Consider the following 26,567-nt stretch of genomic DNA (forward strand, 5'->3'; position numbering starts at 1 on the left):
CATGGGCCTTAAGGCCCATCTGCCCTTAGGGTTTGCCCCCTCTTCCCCTTAGGCGCATGGGCCTTGGTGGGGAGGCGCCCCAGCCCACCTAGGGGCTGGTCCCTTTTCACACTTGGCCCATGTATGCCTCCGGGGCTGGTGGCCCCTCCCGATGGACCCCCGGACCCCTCCGGTGGTCCCGGTACACTACCGGTGATGCCCGAAACACTTCCGGTGGCCAAAACCATACTTCCTATATATCAATCTTTACCTCCGGACCATTCCAGAACTCCTCGTGACGTCCGAGATCTCATCCGGGACTCCGAACAACATTCGGTAACCGCGTACATACTTTCCCTATAACCCTAGCGTCATCGAACCTTAAGTGTGTAGACCCTACGGGTTCGGGAGTCATGCAGACATGGCCGAGGCAACTCTCTGGTCAATAACCAACAGCGGGATCTGGATACCCATGTTGGCTCCCACATGTTCCACGATGATCTCATCGGATGAACCACGATGTCAAGGACTTAATCAATCCCGTATACAATTCCCTTTGTCTAGCGGTACGATACTTGCCCGAGATTCGATCGTCGGTATCCCGATACCTTGTTCAATCTCGTTACCGGCAAGTCTCTTTACTCGTTCCGTAACACATCATCCCGTGATAAACTCCTTGATCACATTGTGCACATTATGATGATGTCCTACCGAGTGGGCCCAGAGATACCTCTCCGTTTACACGGAGTGACAAATCCCAGTCTCGATTCGTGCCAACCCAACAGACACTTTCGGAGATACCTGTAGTGTACCTTTATAGCCACCCAGTTACGTTGTGACGTTTGGCACACCCAAAGCACTCCTACGGTATCCGGGAGTTGCACAATCTCATGGTCTAAGGAAATGATACTTGACATTAGAAAAGCTTTAGCATACGAACTACATGATCTTGTGCTAGGCTTAGGATTGGGTCTTTGTCCATCACATCATTCTCCTAATGATGTGATCCCGTTATCAACGACATCCAATGTCAATGGTTAGGAAACCGTAACCATCTATTGATCAACGAGCTAGTCAACTAGAGGCTTACTAGGGACATGGTGTTGTCTATGTATCCACACATGTATCTGAGTTTCCTATCAATACAATTCTAGCATGGATAATAAACGATTATCATTAACAAGGAAATATAATAATAACCAATTTATTATTGCCTCTAGGGCATATTTCCAACAATAAAATATGCAGATATTAAATGCGAATAAAAACAGGAAAAGCTTGTACCACAAACATGACGATGAATCTTGGTTTATGGCAGTTTGGAAATCTTCATTTGTTATCTCCGCTTCGTATTCATGTTGCCAAACTAAATCAATGTTAAAAGAGTCCAGCATGCAAACACGGATTTTCAGATTAACTCATAGTATATATTATACACTATGCTCCCTAATTCTTTAAGGCCCTACGATGAATTGAGGTCTTCAATTTATAATTGGGTTATCTGATTTTGACTGGGTCAAAAAATTCTCAAGGAGCTCTCTCATTCAATTCTTTGAATACATTATGCTCCCTAATTTATAAGGCCTCACAATCAATTGAGATCTTCAATTTGGAATTGGATCATCCGATTTTGACCGGGTTAACAATTTCTCAAGGAGCTCTCTCGTTCAATTCTTTTAGTACACTATGTTCCCTAAGTTTTAAGGCCTCGCAATCAATTGAGGTATTCAATTTGAAATTGGGTCATCCGATTTTGATCGGGTCAACAATTTCTCTAGAAGCTATCTCATTCCATTTGGACATTTTTTTGCATACGATAAATAAATAATATATTATCGCTCATCATGCATGCATTGTACTTCTTCTGCAAACTAATATAAGATCTTTTAAATCACTACTTGGTGGGCTAAAAGATCTTATATTAATTTATAGAGAGAGTATATTCTAGCTACACTAGTAGAAAATAGAGCATCAGTCACGGTTCCAGAGGGCCTTTAGTCATGGTTCTGCAACTGAGACAAAACAATCGGACTAATGCCCACCACTTATAGTCCCGGTCATGTTACGAACCCAGACTAAAGGGGCACCACATGGCCGCTGTGGGGCGCCCAAGCAGGAGGACCTTTAGTCTTGGTTTGTAACACCGACCGGGACTAAAAAGGCAGCCACGCGTCTGCACGTGCCAAGTGTTGGTGTTTTTAAAAGGAGGGGCTATGGGTTTTCGAGGGTTTAGGGTTTTTAATATTGTGTTTCCCCCTTTTATTTTTGTGTTTACCCTTCAATTCTTTTACATTTAGGGTTTCCTTTTTATTTAATGTTTTCCATTCAACTCGACGCTACCTGCTACATATAGCAAATGAAGGAACCATTACACAAGATCGTCATTAACATATATAGAAGTGACCTCTCTTTCTCCATGCTTGGTCGAACAACAAGTTTTCGTATATCTATCTGACGCTACTACATATATACAATATAACATCTCTTACGAACCCTAACATCATCTACCAAAATCCATTTGTAATTCCTAATGGTATTCTGCGTCTATAGGTATGACATGGTGATCATGTGGTAGGATTTGATCCCGCTTCTCCCAGATCTAATTTAAAGAAGGGGGCCAATATATATAGGTCATAAGACAAGAAAATTTGCAATTTATGTGTATTTTACACTATGACATAACATAAAATATTTTTTATGGCGATTATATATTTTCTTACGGTCTCTCTTTACGTCGAAAATAAGACAAAACTTACAGAACCTAAAATTTTGGTGCATTGATGGTAAAATAAAGGGGGTGAAGAATAACTATTCCTCACCCAGGGTGACAAATAATCAATCCCTATATATATATATAGTGTTACTATTCATCAACCTGGATGCAGAATAAGTTACTCTTCACCCGAGGTAATACTACGATCATTTCATAATTAAATTACGTTTGGAATTCAAATAGTTATATTCTTATTGATTCACTACGTAAAATTTGGCATAAGAAAATAAAAATATAGGTCATTAGACAAGAAAATTTACAGTTTATGTGTATTTTACACTATGATTTTGCATTTGTAATTTTACATAACATAAAATATTTTTTTAAACGATTACATATTTTCTTACGGTCACTTTTTAAGTTGAAAATAAGACAAAACTTACGGAACATAAAATTATAGTGCATTCATGGTAAAATAGAGGGTGGTGAAGAATAAATATTCCTCACCCAGGGTGACAAATAGCGCGACCCTATATATACACTATTCTGATCACGGGATCAGAATAATATTCTGATCACAACCTGACCTGCCCCGCTAGTAATACGTTGAACTTCCCTGTGAACTAGGTCAAACTTCCGCCAACATTGCCCAAATGGGGCTTGCGATATACTGTTGGAAAAGCTATGGACACCAATATCATGACCCAACTTAAATTTTTGGCAAAATATAAGCGGTTTAAGAGCAGTTTTGAAAACCGTTTTTTCTTCGCACAAAAAACATGAATCGTATTTTCGATCCCATTTCTAAACCTTTTATCGGAATGAGGCATATAATATGGCGTTGGAAAGCTGCTGCAAAACCGCTCCTTCCACATGTTGAAAGTTTTCTCTAATTCCCTATGGTTAAAGAGTAATTTGAAAAAACGTAAAATTTCGTAAACTGAACAACTGAGTTCATTTTTCGATGTCATTTCGAAACGGCTAATCCAATGGAGGCATATGATACGGCGTTGGAAAGCTTATGAAAATGCGCTACTTTTTCATCTTGAAAGTTTTTTCCTAATTTTGAATGGTTTAAAAGTAATTTAGAAAATGGTCCAAGTCCTACCGAGTTCGTATTTTTGAGCTAATTTTTTAACCGTGCGTCCGAATGCAGCAAATGATATGGCATTGGAAAGCTTGAACAAATGCGAAACTTTTTGGTATGTATTGTTTCTCCCAATTCTTTATGGTTTTAAGTCAGTTTTGAAAATGGCGAAAAACATATTTTCGCTGTAATTTCTACAAACTTTATCGGAATGGGGCATATAATATACCGCTGAAAAGCTACGGAAAATGCGAAACTTTTTCATGTTGATGATTCTCTCTAATTCCTAGTCATTTTCAAGTAATTTCGAAAATGGCGGGATCATGCGTTTTGCCTTCATCGCGAAACAGATTCTTCGAAAATGCACCGCGTGAAGAACCTGAACTTCTCGGCGTGTGTACCTGAACTTCACTGTGTTTTTCACGTGATTTTTTTGCTCGTAGGTCTCCATCCACTGCTCGTAACTCTCAATCCATTCATCGGAATTGAGCAGGTGATATACCGATGGAAAGCTGTTGTAAGCACGCAAGTTTCCCGTGTTGATCATCTTTTCATAATCGCGATGATTTTAAAAGTTTTTCATCAAAAATTCATTTAGTGGAGTAGTTGAACTTCCTGCTGTTTTCACGTTGAACTTCTGTGACGTATTTTTGTTTGTAATTTTCTCATCCATTCGTTAGTGTTACACAAATAATATTCCTTTTGTACAAACGTCTGTCACAATAATTTTTTTAACTTTCTCCGACCGAGGACTTGAACGTACACAAATGATATTCCTGTCGTTATGAGGTAAATTAAAAAATGGCGAGATCATGATTTATGCGTTCATCGCGAACGAAAATGCACTGTGTGAAGTAGTTGAACTTCTGGGTCATGTTTGTTTGAACTTCACTCTGTTTTTTGACGTGCTGTTTTTTGACGTGTTGTTTTTTGCACTGCGTGAAGTAGTTGAACTTCTGGGGCATGTCTATTTGAACTTCACTCTGTTTCACTTTATTGTATTTTTCTTATACGAAACACACATCATGCAGTACGTGAGCTTTCGATTTTTATCACTTTGAACTTCTCTCTGGTTTGAGAGAACTATTTTAAAACACAAAAAACAACATCTTTTTTATGTATTTTGAACTTCGGTTGCTCTTGCACCATAGCGGCTACTAGGTCATCCGAGACAGGGGGAGCATGAGGTACCGCCGGTGCAAGGGGTCGCACACCGCAATCTCCCGAAAGAAAGCCAGGGCTTTGCGGTGCCATTTGTTGTGGTGCTGGCTGTGGGTTCTCTAGAGGAGGACGCGGCCATCGCGACTGTCCTGGGCGACCCAGTGGTGGGCGGGGGTGTGAAGGAAGGAGAAGGAGAAGTTGGCGGTGAGAGCGACGGCCTTGGCTGTCAACGTGAGCGGGTGAGGCGGCTCAGCCTGGTGGAATCCTTTGCCTGTATTGAGGAGGCCGAGGAGTGGCGGGGCGTGGCGCTTGCGGTACTACCAGAGGAAGGAGCGGGCGGCGATGATTCGGTGAAACGCGACGCAGGCGACAGACATGCAGACGATGTTGGCTGGGTCGGGAATGCGGAGGAAGATGTCCAGCAGGAGCTCGTCGTGGATCGGCGGTGAGGCAGATTCCCAAGGATCATGCCGCCGTGGCTGCAGACGCTCCCGTTCTCGAGGACCGCTTGCTCCACGGGAATATGCGGGTCCTCCGGCGCGCTGCCGACCATCGCGTCACAGTTGGAACCCTAGCTGGTATGGTGGGAGCGATGCGTGTGGGGATTTGGGGGAAGCGCTTGTAGATGCAATCCCGTTAGTTTTTTTAAGCAGCAATTCCGTCAGTTTGGGGGGTCGTCATGCAAATGTGCCAACGGAGGAGCTGTTTGGTGAGATTAAAAAAAGAACTACACAGTTTTTTATTTTAGGAAAAAAGAAGTACACCCTTGATCTACATTCTAACACAACAACACTCTCCACAAGTACATACACACAAACTGAACAAGACTAGTGCTTGTCTCCAACTTACAAAATCTAAACTGTTAGTACAAGATGATTCTACCTTAACATTTATACGAGATGATTCACCTTAACATTTACCTCTGAACTTCTCTGATTTTTTAATTTGAACTTCCTAGTTTTATTCTTAGAAAAGAAAAAAAATATTTTTATGTAAACATCGTACAATTTTTTTAAAAACTAAACTTCATAACTTTGCATAGAAACAAAAAGAATTTGAGTTTTGTATACATCAAACTACTCCATTTTTTAGTTTGAAATTCTTGATTTTCCTTTTAAAATTGAATTGCTCCAAAAGAAATGCCAAAACGACGCTACCCCTTTAGCAATGAAACAAATCAGTATTTTTATAGATATCAAACCGCTCCATTTTTTCAATTTTGAACCTCTTTGTGTATTTTTAGAATTGGCAAAAATTTTAGTTTTTTTAGTAAATGTCGAATTTCTTCGCTATTTCGAACTGAACTTCTTAGTTTATTCATTAGTAATGGAAAAAATTCAAGTTTTTGTAATAAATATCGAACTGCTCCGTTTTTGATATTGAACTTCTTGATTTATTATTTAGTAAGGAGGAAAATATGGGTTTTCATATACATTGAACTTTTCTATTTTTTAAATTAAACTTCTTGGTTTTTTCAATTTGGACTTCTTGGTGTTATTTATTTGTAAAGGAAAAATATCTTAATTTTGTAATGGGAAAATTTGAGTTTTTGTAATAATATTGAATTGCCCCGTTTTTTAAATTGTACTTCTTGATTTATTATTTAGTAACCAGGAAAATATGAGATTTTCTTATACATCGAACTATTCTATTTCTTACAACTAATCCTATTGGTGTTATACATTTGTAACAAAAAAATCCTAGTTTTTTAATAAACATGTTCGACTTCTTGGTTATTTCAAACTGTACTTCTTGGTTTATTTGTTAGTAATGGAAAAAATTGTGAGAAAAATCAAAAATAAATTATAGCCATCGAACTTCACCATTTTTTAATTTGGACTTCTTAGTTTGTTTTTGGGTCCTCCTTGAACTTCTGAATAGCGTTTTACAAGCTTGAGGCCATCAGGTTTCAGTGCCCGAACATTTAGTTATCTGAGCTCTGAAGAATACTACTCCAGTTATAGTGGAACTTCTGTCACTCATCCATGCGTTATTTTGCAGAACATTTTTTGCCCCAGCTAGGGAATATGGTGTGCGGTCCTGGCAACAGTAGGCCATGGCGGTGCGTGGTGGCTTGACGCGTCGTGGCGGCGTGTGTCAACAGCGACCAGACCAGGAGCGGTTGTGGTTTGATAGATGAACAGGTCCCTGCATGGTTCCTTGCCAGTAACAAAACAACCTGCATGACCCCTTGCCATCAGAGAAAACTTCTTCTTACTAATGCCAAAGCAATTGTTATGCAAAACAAAACATTTCCAAAAATAGCAAAGCTATAGAAGTGGTAAAAATTACATCAGAAACTATCACAATTGTACCAATAAAACTGTGTCAAGTGTATTTTCTTAAAAGCTTGTGCTATTGGAACTCGTGGATGAGGTTGTGATGTCTTCTCTGAAGCAAGCACAAAATAGCCTAAAACTAGCACACATGCAAGCAATTTAATTGATGAATAGTATCACATGTGCGTATTGCTAGCTAGCCAAGAAATCGATTAAGCTACTTGGCTGCTTGGTTAAGGCTTAACTTTGCACATATTGCTCCATGGTGGTTTGATCAAGCATTCCAAAATCAACACTCGCGTAGGTGGAGCCCGTAGAGGCAACTTTCCGGAGCTGAAGTAGTCGGAGCAGTCGGTGTTGGCGACTGGGTGCAGTCCGGCGGCCGAGCGCACGGCCGTGAGCAGGAGGGAGGACGGGGGCAGTTATTCAGGGCGGAGGAGCTGATGCAGGGGGTGGCGAGGTGTGGAGTTTGGCTGATATCCCTGGATGGCTCGGCTCTGGGCGCTGAAGGGATGAACATCCGAGAGCTCCATGTGGTTGAACGGCCAGAGCTAGTCGTGGTGAACGGCCCGAACTCCACGGCGATGGGTGTTTCCCCACAAGGGAGGAGGCTCCGTGAGGAGGTGGGCAGCGATGTTGCTCACCTTCAGTTGGGGACCCCGGCGATGACCGGTGGGATCAGAGGTAGCCGGCGGTGCCTGGGATCCACGGCTTGCTGGTCTTGATGTCTACTACACAACCTTCTTCCTGTAGATGTTGTTGGACCTCCAAGTGCAGAGGTTTGTAGGACAGTAGCAAATTTCCCTCAAGTGGATGACCTAAGGTTTATCAATCCGTAGGAGGCGTAGGATGAAGATGGTCTCTCTCAAGCAACCCTGCAACCAAATAACAAAGAGTCTCTTGTGTCCCCAACAAACCCAATACAATGGTAAATTGTATAGGTACACTAGTTCGGCGAAGAGATGGTGAAACAAGTGGTATATGGATAGTAGATAAAGGTATTTGTAATCTGAAATAATAAAACAGCAAGGTAGCAAGTGATAAAAGTGACCATAATGTTGGGGAACGTTGCAGAAAACAAAAAATTTCCTACTTGTTTCACCAAGATCCATCTAGGAGTTCATCTAGCAACGAGTGATCGGATGCATCTACGTACCTTGTAGATCGCGAGCGGAAGCGTTCAAAGAACGGGGTTGATGTAGTCGAACACGACGTGATCCAAATCACCGATGACCAAGCGCCGAACGGACGGCACCTCCGCGTTCAACACACGTACGGAACGGATGACGTCTCCTCCTTTCTTGATCCAGCAAGGGGGAAGGAGAGGTTGATGAAGATCCAGCAGCACGACGGCGTGGTGGTGGATGCAGGGCGTCACAGTAGCAGGGCTTCGCCTATACTACGAGAGAGAGACGTAACGGGGAGAGAGGGAGGCGCCAGGGGCTGGTGTGTCAAGTCCCTCCTCTCCCCCACTATATATAGGAGGGCCAAGGGGGGGGGTGCGCCAGCCTAGGAGATACAATCTCCTAGGTGCGGCGACCAAGGGGAGGTTTCCCTCCCCCCCAAGGCACCTAGAGGTGCCTTCCACCATTGGGACTCTTCCCTTTTGTGGAAACCTAGGCGCATGGGATTTTGGGGCTGGTGCCCTTGGCCCATGCAGGCCAAGGCGCACCCCCTACAGCCCATGTGGCCCCCCGGGACAGGTGGCCCCACCCGGTGGGCCCCCGGGACCCCTCCGGTGGTCCCGGTACAATACCGATAACCCCAAAACTTGTCCCGATGGCCGAAACAGCACTTCCTATATATAATTCTTTACCTCCGGACCATTCCGGAACTCCTCGTGACATCCGGGATCTCATCTGGGACTCCGAACAACATTCGGGTTACTGCATATACATATCTTCACAACCCTAGCGTCACCGAACCTTAAGTGTGTAGACCCTACGGGTTCGGGAGACAAGCAGACATGACCGAGACGACTCTCCGGTCAATAACCAACAGCGGGATCTGGATACCCATGTTGGCTCCCACATGCTCCACGATGATCTCATCGGATGAACCACGATGTCGAGGATTAAACAACCCCGTATACAATTCCCTTTGTCAATCGGTATGTTACTTGCCCGAGACTCGATCGTCGGTATCCCAATACCTTGTTCAGTCTCGTTACCGGCAAGTCACTTTACTCGTACCGTAATGCATGATCCCGTGATCAACCACTTGATCACCTTGAGCTCATAATGATGATGCATTACCAAGTGGGCCCAGTGATACCTCTCCATTATATGGAGTGACAAATCCCAGTCTCGATCCGTGTCAACCCAACAGACACTTTCGGAAATACCTGTAGTGCACCTTTATAGTCACCCAGTTACATTGTGACGTTTGGTACACCCAAAGCACTCCTACGGTATCCGGGAGTTACACGATCTCATGGTCAAAGGAAAAGATACTTGACATTGGAAAAGCTCTAGCAAACGAACTACACGATCTTGTGCTATGCTTAGGATTAGGTCTTGTCCATCACATCATTCTCCTAATGATGTGATCCCGTTATCAATGACATCCAATGTCCATAGCCAGGAAACCATGACTATCTGTTGATCAACGAGCTAGTCAACTAGAGGCTTACTAGGGACATATTATGGTCTATGTATTCACACGTGTATTACGATTTCCAGATAATACAGTTATAGCATGAATAAAGACAATTATCATGAACAAAGAAATATAATAATAATGCTTTTATTATTGCCTCTAGGGCATATTTCCAACAGTCTCCCACTTGCACTAGAGTCAATAATCTAGTTATATTGTGATGAATCGAACACCCATGGAATTCTGGTGTTGATCATGTTTTGCCCTAGCGAGAGGTTTAGTCAACGGATCTGCTATATTCAGGTCCGTATGTACTTTACAAATCTCTATGTCTCCATCTTGAACATTTTCACGAATGGAGTTGAAGCGACGCTTGATGTGCCTTGTCTTCTTGTGAAACCTGGGCTCCTTGGCAAGTGCAATAGCTCCAGTGTTATCACAGAAGAGTTTGATTGGCCCCGACGCATTGGGTATGACTCCTAGGTCGGTGATGAACTCCTTCACCCATATTGCTTCATGTGCTGCCTCCGAGGCTGCCATGTACTCCGCTTCACATGTAGATCCCGCCACGACGCTCTGCTTGCAGCTGCACCAGCTCACTGCTCCACCATTCAACATATACACGTATCCGGTTTGTGACTTAGAGTCATCCAGATCTGTGTCGAAGCTAGCGTCGACGTAACCCTTTACGACGAGCTCTTCGTCACCTCCATAAACGAGAAACATTTCCTTAGTCCTTTTGAGGTACTTCAGGATATTCTTGACCGCTGTCCAGTGTTCCTTGCCGGGATTACTTTGGTACCTTCCTACCAAACTTACGGCAAGGTTTACATCAGGTCTGGTACACAGCATGGCATACATAATAGAACCTATGGCTGAGGCATAGGGGATGACACTCATCTCTTCTATATCTTCTGCCGTGGTCGGGCATTGAGCCGAGCTCAATCTCACACCTTGCAAAACAGGCAAGAACCCTTTCTTGGACTGATCCATTTTGAACTTCTTCAAAATCTTATCAAGGTATGTGCTTTGTGAAAGACCTATGAGGCGTCTTGATCTATCTCTATAGATCTTGATGCCTAATATATAAGCAGCTTCTCCAAGGTCCTTCATTGAAAAACTCTTATTCAAGTAGGCCTTGATGCTGTCCAAGAGTTCTATATCATTTCCCATCAAAAGTATGTCATCTACATATAGTATGAGAAATGCTACAGAGCTCCCACTCACTTTCTTGTAAACGCAGGCTTCTCCATAAGTCTGGTAAACCCAAACGCTTTGATCATCTCATCAAAGCGAATGTTCCAACTCCGAGATGCTTGCACCAGCCCATAAATCGAGCGTTGGAGCTTGCACACCTTGTCAGCATTCTTAGGATCGACAAAACCTTCTGGCTGCATCATATACAATTCTTCCTTAAGGAAACCATTAAGGAATGCCGTTTTGACGTCCATTTGCCATATTTCATAATCGTAGAATGCGGCAATTGCTAACATGATTCGGACAGACTTCAGCTTCGCCACCGGTGAGAAAGTCTCATCGTAGTCAACCCCTTGAACTTGTCGATAACCCTTAGCGACAAGCCTAGCTTTATAGATGGTCACATTACCATCCGCGTCTGTCTTCTTCTTAAAGATCCATTTATTTTCTATGGCTCGCCGTTCAACGGGCAAGTCAGTCAAAGTCCATACTTCGTTTTCATACATGGATCCTATCTCGGATTTCATGGCTTCTAGCCATTTGTTGGAATCCGGGCCCGCCATCGCTTCTTCATAGTTCGAAGGTTCACCGTTGTCTAACAACATGATTTCCAAGACAGGGTTGCCGTACCACTCTGGTGCGGAACGTGTCCTTGTGGACCTTCGAATTTTAGTAGGAGCTTGATCAGAAGTATCTTGATCATCATGAATAACTTCCTCTCTAGTCGGTGCAGGCACCTCAGGAACATTTTCTTGAGTTGCGCCATTTACCGGTTCAAGAGGCAATACTTCATCAAGTTCTACTTTCCTCCCACTTACTTCTTTCGAGAGAAACTCTTTCTCTAGAAAGGATCCATTCCTGGCAACAAAGATCTTGCCTTCGGATCTGAGGTAGAAGGTATACCCAGCAGTTTCTTTAGGGTATCCTATGAAGACGCATTTTTCCGACTTGGGTTCGAGCTTTTCAGGTTGAAGTTTCTTGACATAAGCATCGCATCCCCAAACTTTTAGAAACGACAGCTTAGGTTTCTTCCCAAACCATAATTCATACGGTGTCGTCTCAACAGATTTCGACGGAGCCCTATTTAAAGTGAATGCGGCAGTATCTAAAGCATAGCCCCAAAAAGATAGCGGTAAATCGGTAAGAGACATCATAGATCGCACCATATCTAATAGAGTGCGATTATGACGTTCGGACACATCGTTACGCTGAGGTGTTCCAGGCGGCGTGAGTTGTGAAACTATTCCACATTTTCTTAAGTGTGTGCCAAATTCGTGACTCAAGTATTCTCCTCCACGATCTGATCGTAGAAACTTGATTTTCCTGTCACGTTGATTTTCAACCTCACTCTGAAATTCCTTGAACTTTTCAAAGGTTTCAGACTTGTGTTTCATTAAGTAGACATACCCATATCTACTCAAGTCATCAGTGAGGGTGAGAACATAACGATAGCCACCATGAGCCTCAACACTCATTGGACCGCACACATCAGTATGTATGATTTCCAATAAGTTGGTTGCTCGCTCCATTGTTCCTGAGAACGGAGTCTTGGTCATTTTTCCCATGAGGCATGGTTCGCACGTGTCAAATGATTCATAATCAAGAGACTCTAAAAGTCCATCCGCATGGAGCTTCTTCATGCGTTTGACACCTATGTGACCAAGGCGGCAGTGCCACAAGTATGTGGGACTATCATTATCAACCTTACATCTTTTGGTACTCACACTATGAACATGTGTAGTAATACGCTCGAGATTCATTAAGAATAAACCATTGACTATCGGAGCATGACCATAAAACATATCTCTCATATAAATAGAACAACCATTATTCTCGGATTTAAATGAGTAGCCATCTCTTATTAAACGAGATCCTGATACAATGTTCATGCTCAAACATGGCACTAAATAACAATTATTGAGGTTTATAACTAATCCCGTAGGTAAATGTAGAGGTAGCGTGCCGACGGCGATCACATCGACCTTGGAACCATTCCCGACGCGCATCGTCACCTCGTCCTTCGCCAGTTTCCGTTTATTCCGCAGCTCCTGCTGTGAGTTACAAATATGAGCAACGGCACCGGTATCAAATACCCAGGAGTTACTACGAGTACTGGTAAGGTACACATCAATTACATGTATATCAAATATACCTTTGGTGTTGCCGGCCTTCTTGTCCGCTAAGTATTTGGGGCAGTTCCGCTTCCAGTGACCCTTCCCTTTGCAATAAAAGCACTCTGTCTCAGGCTTGGGTCCATTCTTTGACTTCTTCCCGACAGCTTGCTTGCTGGGCGCAGCAACTTCCTTGCCGTCCTTCTTGAAGTCCTTTTTACCATTGCCCTTTTTGAACTTAGTGGTTTTATTCATCATCAACACTTGATGTTCCTTCTTGACTTCTACCTCTGCTGATTTCAGCATAGCAAATACTTCAGGAATGGTCTTTACCATCCCCTGCATATTGAAGTTCATCACAAAGCTCTTGTAGCTTGGTGGAAGCGATTGGAGGATTCTGTCAATGACCGCGTCATCCGGGAGATTAACTCCCAGCTGAGTCAAGCGGTTATGTAACCCAGACATAGTGAGTATGTGCTCACTGACAGAACTATTTTCCTCCATCTTACAGCTGAAGAACTTATCGGAGACTTCATATCTCTCGATCCGGGCATGAGCTTGAAAAACCTTTTTTAGCTCTTCGAACATCTCATATGCTCCATGTCTCTCAAAACGCTTTTGGAGCCCCGGCTCTAACCTGTAAAGCATGCCGCACTGAACGAGGGAGTAGTCATCAGTACGTGTCTGCCAAGCGTTCAAAGCGTCTTGGTTCTGTGGGACGGGTGGATCACCTAGCGGTGCTTGTAGGACATAATCTTTCTTGGCAGCTATGAGGATGATCCTCAGGTTCCGGACCCAGTCCGTATAGTTGCTGCCATCGTCTTTCAGCTTGGTTTTCTCTAGGAACGCGTTGAAATTGAATACAACGTTGGCCATTTGATCTACATGACATATTGTAAATATTTTAGACTAAGTTCATGATAATTAAGTTCATCTAATCAAATTATAATGAACTCCCACTCAGATTAGACATCCCTCTAGTCATCTGAGTATTACATGATCCGAGTTAACTAGACCGTGTCCGATCATCACGTGGGACGGACTAGTCAACGTCGGTGAACATTTTCATGTTGATCGTATCTTCTATACGACTCATGCTCGACCTTTCGGTCTTCTGTGTTCCGAGGCCATGTCTGTACATGCTAGGCTCGTCAAGTTAACCCTAAGTGTTTTGCATGTGTAAAACTGTCTTACACCCGTTGTATGTGAACGTAAGGATCTATCACACCCGATCATCACGGCGTGCTTCGAAACGACGAACTGTAGCAACGGTGCACAGTTAGGGGAGAACACTTCTTGAAATTGTTGTAAGGGATCATCTTATTTACTACCGTCGTTCTAAGTAAGCAAGATGCAAAACATGATAAACATCACATGCAATCAAATAATAATAGTGACATGATATGGCCAATATCACATAGCTCCTTTGATCTCCATCTTGGGGCTCCATGATCATCCTGTCACCGTCATACTCATCGACATGTAAGTTGTGATTCCTTGTACAATAGCATGAACATCTCATACATCACATATAGATCATTCATCATTCATCACAACTTTGGCCATATCATATCACAAAGCACTTGCTGCAAAAACAAGTTAGACGTCCTCTAATTGTTGTTGCAGGTTTTACGTGGCTGAAGTAGGGTTCTAGCAAGAACGTTTTCTGACCTACGTGAAAGCCACAACGTGATTTGTCAACTTCTATTTACCCTTCATAAGGACCCTATTCATCGAATCTGCTCCAACTAAAGTAGGAGAAACAGACACCCGCCAGCCACCTTATGCAACTTGTGCATGTTAGTCAGTGGAACCGGTCTCACGTAAGCATACGTGTAAGGTTGGTCCGGGCCGCTTCATCCCACAATACCGTTGAAGCAAGATAAGACTAGTAGCGGCAAGAAAGTTGACAACATCTACGCCCACAACAAATTGTGTTCTACTCGCGCAAGAGAACTACGCATAGACCTAGCTCATGATGCCACTATTGGGGAACGTTGCAGAAAACAAAAATTTTCCTACTTGTTTCACCAAGATCCATCTAGGAGTTCATCTAGCAACGAGTGATCGAATGCATCTACGTACCTTGTAGATCGCGAGCGGAAGCGTTCAAAGAACGGGGTTGATGTAGTCGAACACGACGTGATCCAAATCACCGATGACCAAGCGCCGAACGGACGGCACCTCCGCGTTCAACACACGTACGGAACGGATGACGTCTCCTCCTTTCTTGATCCAGCAAGGGGGAAGGAGAGGTTGATGAAGATCCAGCAGCACGACGGCGTGGTGGTGGATGCAGGGCGTCACAGTAGCAGGGCTTCGCCTATACTACGAGAGAGAGACGTAACGGGGAGAGAGGGAGGCGCCAGGGGCTGGTGTGTCAAGTCCCTCCTCTCCCCCACTATATATAGGAGGGCCAAGGGGGGTGGGTGCGCAGCCTAGGAGATCCAATCTCCTACGTGCGGCGGCCTAGGGGAGGTTTCCCTCCCCCACAAGGCACCTCGGGGTGCCTTCCACTAGTGGGACTCCTCCCCCATGGAAACCCTAGGTGCATGGGCCTAGTGGGGCTGGTGCCCTTGGCCTATGTAGGCCAAGGCGCACCCCCTACAGCCCATGTGGCCCCCCGGGACAGGTGGCCCCACCCGGTGGGCCCCCGAGACCCCTCCGGTGGTCCCGGTACAATACCGATAACCCCGAAACTTGTCCCGATGGCCGAAACAGCACTTCCTATATATAATTCTTTACCTCCGGACCATTCCGGAACTCCTCGTGACGTCCGGGATCTCATCCGGGACTCCGAACAACATTCGGGTTACTGCATATACATATCTTCACAACCCTAGCGTCACCGAACCTTAAGTGTGTAGACCCTACGGGTTCGGGAGACAAGCAGACATGACCGAGACGACTCTCCGGTCAATAACCAACAGCGGGATCTGGATACCCATGTTGGCTCCCACATGCTCCACGATGATCTCATCGGATGAACCACGATGTCGAGGATTAAACAACCCCGTATACAATTCCCTTTGTCAATCGGTATGTTACTTGCCCGAGACTCGATCGTCGGTATCCCAATACCTTGTTCAGTCTCGTTACCGGCAAGTCACTTTACTCGTACCGTAATGCATGATCCCGTGATCAACCACTTGGTCACCTTGAGCTCATAATGATGATGCATTACCGAGTGGGCCCAGTGATACCTCTCCGTTATATGGAGTGACAAATCCCAGTCTCGATCCGTGTCAACCCAACAGACACTTTCGGAAATACCTGTAGTGCACCTTTATAGTCACCCAGTTACGTTGTGACGTTTGATACACCCAAAGCACTCCTACGGTATCCGGGAGTTACACGATCTCATGGTCAAAGGAAAAGATACTTGACATTGGAAAAGCTCTAGCAAACGAACTACACGATCTTGTGCTATGCTTAGGATTAGGTCTTGTCCATCACATCATTCTCCTAATGATGTGATCCCGTTATCAATGACATCCAATGTCCATAGCCAGGAAACCATGACTATCTGTTGATCAACGAGCTAGTCAACTAGAGGCTTACTAGGGACATATTATGGTCTATGTATTCACACGTGTATTACGATTTCCGGATAATACAGTTATAGCATGAATAAAGACAATTATCATGAACAAAGAAATATAATAATAATGCTTTTATTATTGCCTCTAGGGCATATTTCCAACACATAAACGGTATTGCAATGATAGGAAATAAGGCCTAGGGTTCATACTTTCGCTAGTGTAAGTTCCCTCAATAATAATATCATAATTGGATCAGATAACTATCCCTCAACATGCAACAAAGAGTCACTCCAAAGTCACTAACAGCGGAGAACGAACAAAGAGATTATGGTAGGGTACGAAACCACCTCAAAGTTATTCTTTCCAATCAATCTGTTGGGCTATTCCTATAAGTGTCACAAACAGCCCTAGAGTTCGTACTAAAATAACACCTTAAGACACAAATCAACCAAAACTCTAATGTCACCTAGATACTCCAATGTCACCTCAAGTATCCGTGGGTATGATTATACGATATGCATCACACAATCTCAGATTCATCTATTCAACCAACACAAAGAACCTCAAAGAGTGCCCCAAAGTTTCTACCGGAGAATCACGACGAAAACGTGTGCCAACCCCTATGCATAGGTTCATGGGCGGAACCCACAAGTTGATCACCAAAACATACATCAAGTGAATCACGTGGTATCCCATTGTCACCACACATACGCATGGCAAGACATATATCAAGTGTTCTCAAATCTTTAAAGACTCAATCCGATAAGATAACTCCAAGGGGAAAACTCAATCCATTACAAGAGAGTAGAGGGGGGAAGAAACAACATAGGATCCAAATATAATAGCAAAGCTCACGATACATCAAGATCGTATCATCTCAAGAACACGAGAGAGAGAGAGAGATCAAACACATAGCTACTGGTACATACCCTCAGCCCTGAGGGAGAACTACTCCCTCCTCGTCATGGAGAGCACCGGGATGATGAAGATGGCCACCGGAGAAGGATTCCCCCTCCGGCAGGGTGCCGGAATGGGTCTAGATTGGCTTTCGGTGGCTACGGAGGCTTTTGGCGGCAGAACTCTTGATCTATTATGCTCTTCGATAGTTTTAGGGTACGTGGGTATATATGGGTGAAAGAAAGTACGTCAGGGGGTCCACAAGGGGCTCACGAGGGTGGAGGGCGCGCCCAGGGGGTGGGCGCGCCCCCCTGCCTCGTGACCTCCTCGCAGGACCTCGGACGTGCACTCCAAGTCTTCTGGGCTTCTTTCCTTCCAAAAATGAGTTCCGTGAAGTTTCAGGTCAATTGGACTCCGTTTGATTTTCCTTTACTTCGAAACCCTAAAACGGGGTAAAAACAGAAACTGACATTGGGCTCTGGGTTAATAGGTTAGTCCCAAAAATGATATAAAAGTGTATAATAAAGCCCATAAACATTCAAAATAGTAAATAATATAGCATGGAGCAATCAAAAATTATAGATACGTTGGAGACGTATCAGCATCCCCAAGGTTAATTCCTGCTCGTCCTCGAGTAGGTAAATTATAAAAGAAAGAATTTTTGATGTGGAATGCTAGTTGGCATAATTTCAATGTAATTCTTCTTAATTGTGGCATGAATATTCAGATCCGAAAGATTCAAGACAAAAGTTCATATTGACATAAAACTAATAATACTTCAAGCATACTAACTAAGCAATTATGTCTTCTCAAAATAACATGGCCAAAGAAAGTTATCCCTACAAAATCATATAGTCTGGCTATGCTCCATCTTCACCGCACAAAATATTTAAATCATGCACAACCCTGATGACAAGCCAAGCAATTGTTTCATACTTTTGATGTTCTCAAACTTTTTCAATCTTCACGCAATATATGAGCGTGAGCCATGGACATAGCACTATAGGTGGAATAGAATGGTGGTTGTGGAGAAGACAAAAAGGAGAAGATAGTCTCACATCAACTAGGCGTATCAACGGGCTATGGAGATGCCCATCAATAGATATCAATGTGAGTGAGTAGGTATTGCCATGCAACGGATGCACTAGAGCTATAAGTGTATGAAAGCTCAACAAAAGAAACTAGTGGGTGTGCATCCAACTCGCTTGCTCACGAAGACCTAGGGCATTTTGAGGAAGCCCATCATTGGAATATACAAGCCAAGTTCTATAATGAAAGATTCCCACTAGTATATGAAAGTGATAACATAGGAGACTCTCTATCATGAAGATCATGGTGCTACTTTGAAGCACAAGTGTGGTAAAAGGATAGTAGCATTGTCCCTTCTTTCTTTTTCTCTCGTTTTTTTATTTTTTTATTTGGACCTTTTCTCTTTTTTTATGGCCTCTTTTCTTTCTCTCTTTTTTTTATTTGGGCTCCTTTGGCCTCTTTTATTTATTTTCCGTCCGGAGTCTCATCCTGACTTGTGGGGGAATCATAGTCTCCATCATCCTTTCCTCACTAGGACAATGCTCTAATAATGATGATCATCACACTTTTATTTTCTTACAACTCAAGAATTACAACTCGATACTTAGAACAAGATATGACTCTATATGAATGCCTCCGGCGGTGTACCGGGATATGCAATGACTCATGAGTGACAAGTATGAAAGAATTATGAACAGTGGCTTTGCCACAAATACTATGTCAACTACATGATCATGCTAAGCAATGTGACAATGATGGAGTGTGTCATAATAAACAGAACGATGGAAAGTTGCATGGCAATATATCTCGGAATGGCTATGGAAATGCCATAATAGGTAGGTATGGTGGCTGTTTTGAGGAAGGTATATGGTGGGTTTATGGTACCGGCGAAAGTTGCGCGGTACTGGAGAGGCTAGCAATGGTGGAAGGGTGAGAGTGCGTATAATCCATGGACTCAACATTAGTAATAAAGAACTCACATACTTATTGCAAAAATATATTAGTTACCGAAACAAAGTATTACGCGCATGCTCCTAGGAGGATAGATTGGTAGGAAAAGACCATTGCTCGTCCCCGACCGCCACTCATAAGGAAGGCAATCAATAAACAAATCATGCTCCGACTTCATCACATAACGGTTCACCATACGTGCATGCTACAGGAATCACAAACTTCAACACAAGTATTTCTCAAATTCACAACTACTCAACTAGCATGACTCTAATATTAGCATCCTCATATGTCAAAACAATCATCAAGTATCAAACTTCTCTTAGTATTCAACACACTCATAAGAGAATTTTATTATTCTTGAATACCTAGCATATTAGGATTTTAAGAAAATTACCATGCTATTTAAGACTCTCAAAATAATCTAAGTGAAGCATGAGAGTTCATCTATTTCTTCAAAATAAAACTACCGCCATGCTCTAAAAGATATAAGTGAAGCACTAGAGCAAATGACAAACTACTCCGAGAGATTTAAGTGAAGATCAATGAGTAGTCGAATAATTATGCAACTATGTGAAGACTCTCTAACATTTAATAATTTCAGATCTTGGTATTTTATTCAAACAGCAAGCAAAACTAAATAAAATGACATTCTAAGAATGGCAAACATCATGTGAAGAAGCAAAAACTTAGGATCAACCGAAACTAACCGATAATTGTTGAAGAAGAAAGGTGGGATGCCAACCGGGGCATCCCCAAGCTTAGATGCTTGAGACTTCTTGAAATATTATCTTGGGGTGCCTTGGGCATCCCCAAGCTTGAGCTTTTGTGTCTCCTTAATTCCTCTCATATCACGGTCTCCCTAAATCTCAAAAGCTTCATCCACACAAAACTCAACAAGGACTCGTGAGATAAGTTAGTATAAACCATTGCCAAAACCTTATCATACTCTACTGTAGCAAATCACTAAAATTATTATTCAACATTTCATACTAAATGCCTCTGCATATTTAATAGTCCTATCCTCAAATAGAATCATTAAAGAAGCAAACATATGCAAACAATGCAAACATAACAGCAATCTGCCTAAACAGGATAGTCTGTAAAGAATGCAGCAACATCCATACTTCCCTAGCTCCATAAATTATGAAATAAAATTCCCACTGTAGTAAATTCATTAGAGCTTAATATTCAAAAGGTTTCAACATTTTATCAAATTCTGACATTTCTAGGGAATTATTGCAACAGCGGTAAACTTTCTGTTTTCAAACAGCAACATGTAGACTTGTAACATAGGCATAGTAAAGTCTATCAATGCCACTTTTATTGAAATAAATGATGCAAAACATTGTTCTAAATAACATCAAGCAAATTCTAACAAAAATAAATTGACGCTCCAAGAAAAACACATATCATGTGGTGAATAAAAATATAGCTCCAAGTAAAGTTACCGATGAACGAGGACGAAAGAGGGGATGCCTTCCGGGGCATCCCCAAGCTTAGGCTTTTGGTTGTCCTTGAATATTACCTTGGGGTGCCTTGGGCATCCCCAAGCTTAGGCTCTTTCCACTCCTTATTCCATAGTCCATCGAATCTTTACCCAAAACTTGAAAACTTCACAACACAAAACTTAATGGAGAAAACTCGTAAGCTCCGTTAGTATAAGAAAGTAAATCACCACTTCAAGGTACTGTAATGAACTCATTATTTATTTATATTGGTTTTAAACCTACTGTATTACAACTTCTCTATGGTTATAAACTATTTTACTAGCCATAGATTCATCAAAATAAGTAAACAACACATGAAAAACAGAATCTGTCAAAAACAGAACAGTCTGTAGTAATCTGTAGCTAGCGCAAGATATAGAACCCCAAAAATTCTAAAATAAATTGCTGGACATGCGGAATTTATCTATTAGTCATCTTCAAAAATAATTAACTAAATATCACTCTTCAAATAAAAATGACAGCAGTTCTCGTGAGCGCTAAAGTTTCTGTTTTTTACAGCAAGTTCAACAAGACTTTCCCCAAAGTCTTCCCAAAGGTTCTACTTGGCACAAACACTAATTAAAAGCATAAAACCACATATAAACAGAGGCTATATGAATTATTTATTACTAAACAGGAACAAAATGCAATAAACAAAAACAAAGTTGGGTTGCCTCCCAACAAGCGCTATCGTTTAACGCCCCTAGCTAGGCATGATGATTTCGATGATGCTCACATAAAAGATAAGAATTGAAACATAAAGAGAGCATCATGAAGAATATTGCTAATACATTTAAGTCTAACCAACTTCCTATGCATAGGGATTTTGTGAGCAAACAACTTGTGGGAACAATAATCAACTAGCATAGGAGGGCAAAACAAGCATAACTTCAAAACTTTAAGCACGCAGAGAGGAAACTTGATATTATTGCAATTCCTACAAGCATATGTTCCTCCCTCATAATAATTTTCAGTATCATCATGAATGAATTATATAACCAGCACCTAAAGCATTCTTTTCATGATCTACAAGCATATAAATTTTATTACTCTCCACATAAGCAAATTTCTTCTTAATCGGAATAGTGGGAGTATCATAAGAGACTTGAATACTATAAATTATTTCCACATTAAAAGAGTAATATTCAGAAAAAGGGTAATCATAATCATGACAAGTTTTATAAATATAATCATCACTACTTTTTATAGCATATTTATCATCACAATAATTATCAGAAGTAGGAGGTATGCTATCATCATTATAAATTTGCATATTAAAACTTGGGAGACTAAAAATATCATCTTCATTAAGCGTAGCATCCCCAAGCTTGGGACAAACATTAATTGCAGCAAATATATTCTCAAAAACATCATCTTCATCAAACATAGCATCCCCAAGCTTGGGCCTTTTCATATCATAAGCATAATCACTCTCATCATTAATAGTATAGATAGCACCAATAGTACAGCAATTATCATATTCTTCCAAGAAAGTGCCAAAAGGATTTTCAAGATCATAAGAAGTATCATTATCTTCCACAATTATATTTTCATGAGGCACAATAGTAATAGGAGCTGCATTATTTGGGAGAGATATCTTTTTACCTCTCTTCCTTTTTCTTTTCTTCTTCTTCACCACATCATGTGTGGGTTCAATCCTCTTTTTGGAGCTCCTTATTAATGAGATTGGTTGAATAGGAGGCTCCTCCTCGTTACCTGATTCATCATAAGAAATAATAGGAGGATATTGGGAAGTCTCTTCCCTTTTATTAATATTCTCTTCATCTTCTATTTGTTTTCTTTTCTTTATGTAATTGGCAATATAAGGATTTTCAATGCAATTCACCGCACAATACATATAAATTTCCTCTAGGTCAAAATGAAGAACTCTATCAAGATTAAACTTTGGAATACCCTCAGTTATACGTTTCATTTCCTCATACCCTAGAAGAAGATTAAGCTCTTTATGATGCTCAAGGGTAATAAAATTATCACAATTTTTGGATACGATTCGGTCATGAAACAATTTGCATTGGAGATTTAAATGACCATGATCATTGCAAAGTTCACAAGGCGCGCGAAAAATATTGAATTTTTTAGCACAATCATCAAGGCTTTCTTGCAACAATTCAGTTTCTAAGTACTTATGCCTCTTGCAATATCTATCTTCCCTATTTGGTGTGTACTTACAAACCCAATGCACTCCACAAAAATTGACATGTTTATAGGAGACATTTTCATCATAACTAGTGCAATCATCATTAGTATCATGGATATTCAAAGAATTCGTACTAACAACATTGCAATCATGCTCATCATTCAAATATTTAGTGCCAAACATTTTATATATTTCTTCTTCTAGCACTTGAGCACAATTATCCTTTCCATCATACTCACGAAAGATATTAAAAAGATGAAGCGTATGAGGTAAAATCAATTCCATATTTTTTGTAGTTTTCTTTTGTAAACTAAACTAGTGATAAAACAAGAAACTAAAAGACTCGATTGCAAGATCTAAAGATATACCTTCAAGCGCTAACCTCACCAGCAACGGCGCCAGAAAAGAGCTTGATGTCTACTACACAACCTTCTTCTTATAGACGTTGTTGGGCCTCCAAGTGCAGAGGTTTGTAGGAAAGTAGCAAATTTCCCTCAAGTGGATGACCTGAGGTTTATCAATCCGTAGGAGGCGTAGGATGAAGATGGTCTCTCTCAGGCAACCCTGCAACCAAATAACAAAGAGTCTCTTGTGTCCCCAACACACCCAATACAATGGTAAATTGTATAGGTGCACTAGTTCGGCGAAGAGATGGTGAAACAAGTGGTATATGGGTAGTAGATAAAGGTATTTGTAATCTGAAATAATAAAAACAGCAAGGTAGCAAGTGATAAAGGTGAGCATAAACGGTATTGCAATAATAGGAAATAAGGCCTAGGGTGCATACTTTCGCTAGTGTAAGTTCCCTCAACAATAATATCATAATTGGATCACATAACTATCCCTCAACATGCAACAAAGAGTCACTCCAAAGTCACTAATAGCAGAGAATGAACGAAAATATTATGGTAGGGTACGAAACCACCTCAAAGTTATTCTTTCCAATCAATCAGTTGTGCTATTCCTATAAGTGTCACAAACAGCCCTAGAGTTCGTACTAGAATAACACCTTAAGACACAAATCAACCAAAACCCTAATGTCACCTAGATACTCCAATGTCACCTCAAGTATCTGTGGGTATGGTTATACGATATGCATCACACAATCTCAGATTCATCTATTCAACCAACACAAAGGACCTCAAAGAGTGCCCCAAAGTTTCTACCGGAGAATCACGACGAAAACGTGTGCCAACCCCGATGCATAGGTTCATGGGCGGAACCCGCAAGTTGATCACCAAAACATACATCAAGTGAATCACGTGGTATCCCATTGTCACCACAGATACGCACGGCAAGACATACATCAAGTGTTCTCAAATCTTTAGAGACTCAATCCGATAAGATAACTCCAAGGGGAAAACTCAATCCATTACAAGAGAGTAGAGGGGGGAAGAAACAGCATAGGATCCAAATATAATAGCAAAGCTCACCAATCATCAATATCGTATCATCTCAAGAACACGAGAGAGAGAGAGAGAGAGAGCAAACACATAGCTACTGGTACATACCCTCAGCCCCGAGGGAGAACTACTAACTCCTCGTCATGGAGAGCACCGAGATGATGAAGATGGCCACCGGAGAAGGATTCCCCCTCCAGCAAGGTGCCGGAACGGGTCTAGATTGGTTTTCGGTGGCTATGGAGGCTTCTAGCGGCGGAACTCCCGATCTATTGTGCTCTTCGATAGTTTTAGGGTACGTGGGTATATATGGGTGAAAGAAGTACGGCAGGGGGGGCACGAGGGGCTCACGAGGGTGGTGGGCGCGCCTAGGGGGTGGGCGCGCCCCCCTGCCTCGTGACCTCCTCGCAGGTCCCCGGACGTGCACTCCAAGTCTTCTGGGCTTCTTTCCTTCCAAAAATGAGTTCCGTGAAGTTTCAGGTCAATTGGACTCCATTTGATTTTCCTTTACTTCGAAACCCTAAAACAGGGTAAAAATAGAAACTGGCACTGGGCTCTGGGTTAATAGGTTAGTCCTAAAAAATGATATAAAAGTGTATAATAAAGCCCATAAACATTCAAAACAGAAAATAATACAGCATGGAGCAGTCAAAAATTATAGATACGTTGGAGACGTATCAGGTCTTCAGTCGGGGACCCCGGCGGCGGCGGGCGTGATCTAAAGACAGGAGGCGTCGCTCGATATCCACGACCGGTGGGGGCGCACAGGACCAAGGTGGATCGGGGCAGAGGTGGTGTTCCATGGCGGCTGTTAGAAGAAGGTGGGGCGATTGTGGGGGGCCTGGTGTGGCGGCAGGAGGAAGGTGGTGGGTGGTGGTGGGGAATATGTTGGGGCCGCGCGGGGTGGGCGGCGTCAGTTGGGCGGGGTGCGGGCGGCGCGGGGTCGGCGGCACCGGTTGGGCCGGGGGGCGGCATGGGGGCGGCTAGTCGATCTGGGGCGGGTGGTGCACATCGGTCGGGAGAGGTGGGAGGCCGAGAGGATCGAGGTAGGCTTAGGCTTTTCTTAATGGGTTCGGGAAAGCCTCATCGGCTCCTATATAGACGTGTTGTGATCTAAATAACTATTCTAATCTCAGGATCAGAATAGTGTTGAGCGCCGAGGGCCCGATGGGACGTTACTGAGATTGGGTGAGCAAACAGAAAAAGCCCAAAGCCCCGACCTCTTATCCTGTCGCCCACCTTCCCTCGCTCCCACGACCTCCAGCCGCCGCACACCTTGCTCCGGCGCACCTCCTTCCGGGCGCGTCGCCGGCCCCGCCTCCTTCCGGGCGCGCCGCCGCCCCATCTCCTCCAGCGCGAAGCCGCTGCCCCGGGTCCCGAAGCACCTCCCGCCGCAGCCGGCCCAGCCTCCTCTAGCGCGAGGCCGTCGCCCCCACCTTCTCCTGGCGAGCGCGGCGGCGCCCCTCCCTCTGCTGGATCCTCCAGCCCGAACAGCCTCGGCGAGCGCGGCGGCGCCCCTCCTCTGCTGGATCCTCTAGCCCCAACGCCGCGCACAGCCACCCACCACCAGGATCCCGCACCCCCGCCTCCGGGTCTGGCTGCCGCCCCGCCCCTGGCCCTTTGGTCCGGCTGCTGCGCTGCCTCCGGCCTGATCCGGTCGCCGCGCCCCCAGGACTCGTCCTGATGTCGCCTGCTGCAACCAAGCTCCGGCGCGTGACCGGCCGATCCCCCGATGTCACCGGTATGTGATTTTAAGACACGCCATCGTTGCAATCCAAGGTCGCCGGCGCTGTTAGACCGGAGTTGGGAGGCAGTGTTGAAGTTTCTGGGCAGTCCAATGCTGCCCGTGCGGCCAGTGCGCCGTCTGCTATGGCGCCGCGACCTGCCCTCCGGAGTGACCACCATCGTAGCCTTCTCCCTCCGCACAAGAAGTCCATCGCCTCGCTCGTGGGCAGTCCGCGCGGGCAGCCATCTC

Source organism: Triticum urartu, chromosome 5 (assembly GCF_003073215.2).
Source record: "Triticum urartu cultivar G1812 chromosome 5, Tu2.1, whole genome shotgun sequence".
Taxonomy (NCBI): Eukaryota; Viridiplantae; Streptophyta; class Magnoliopsida; order Poales; family Poaceae; genus Triticum; species Triticum urartu.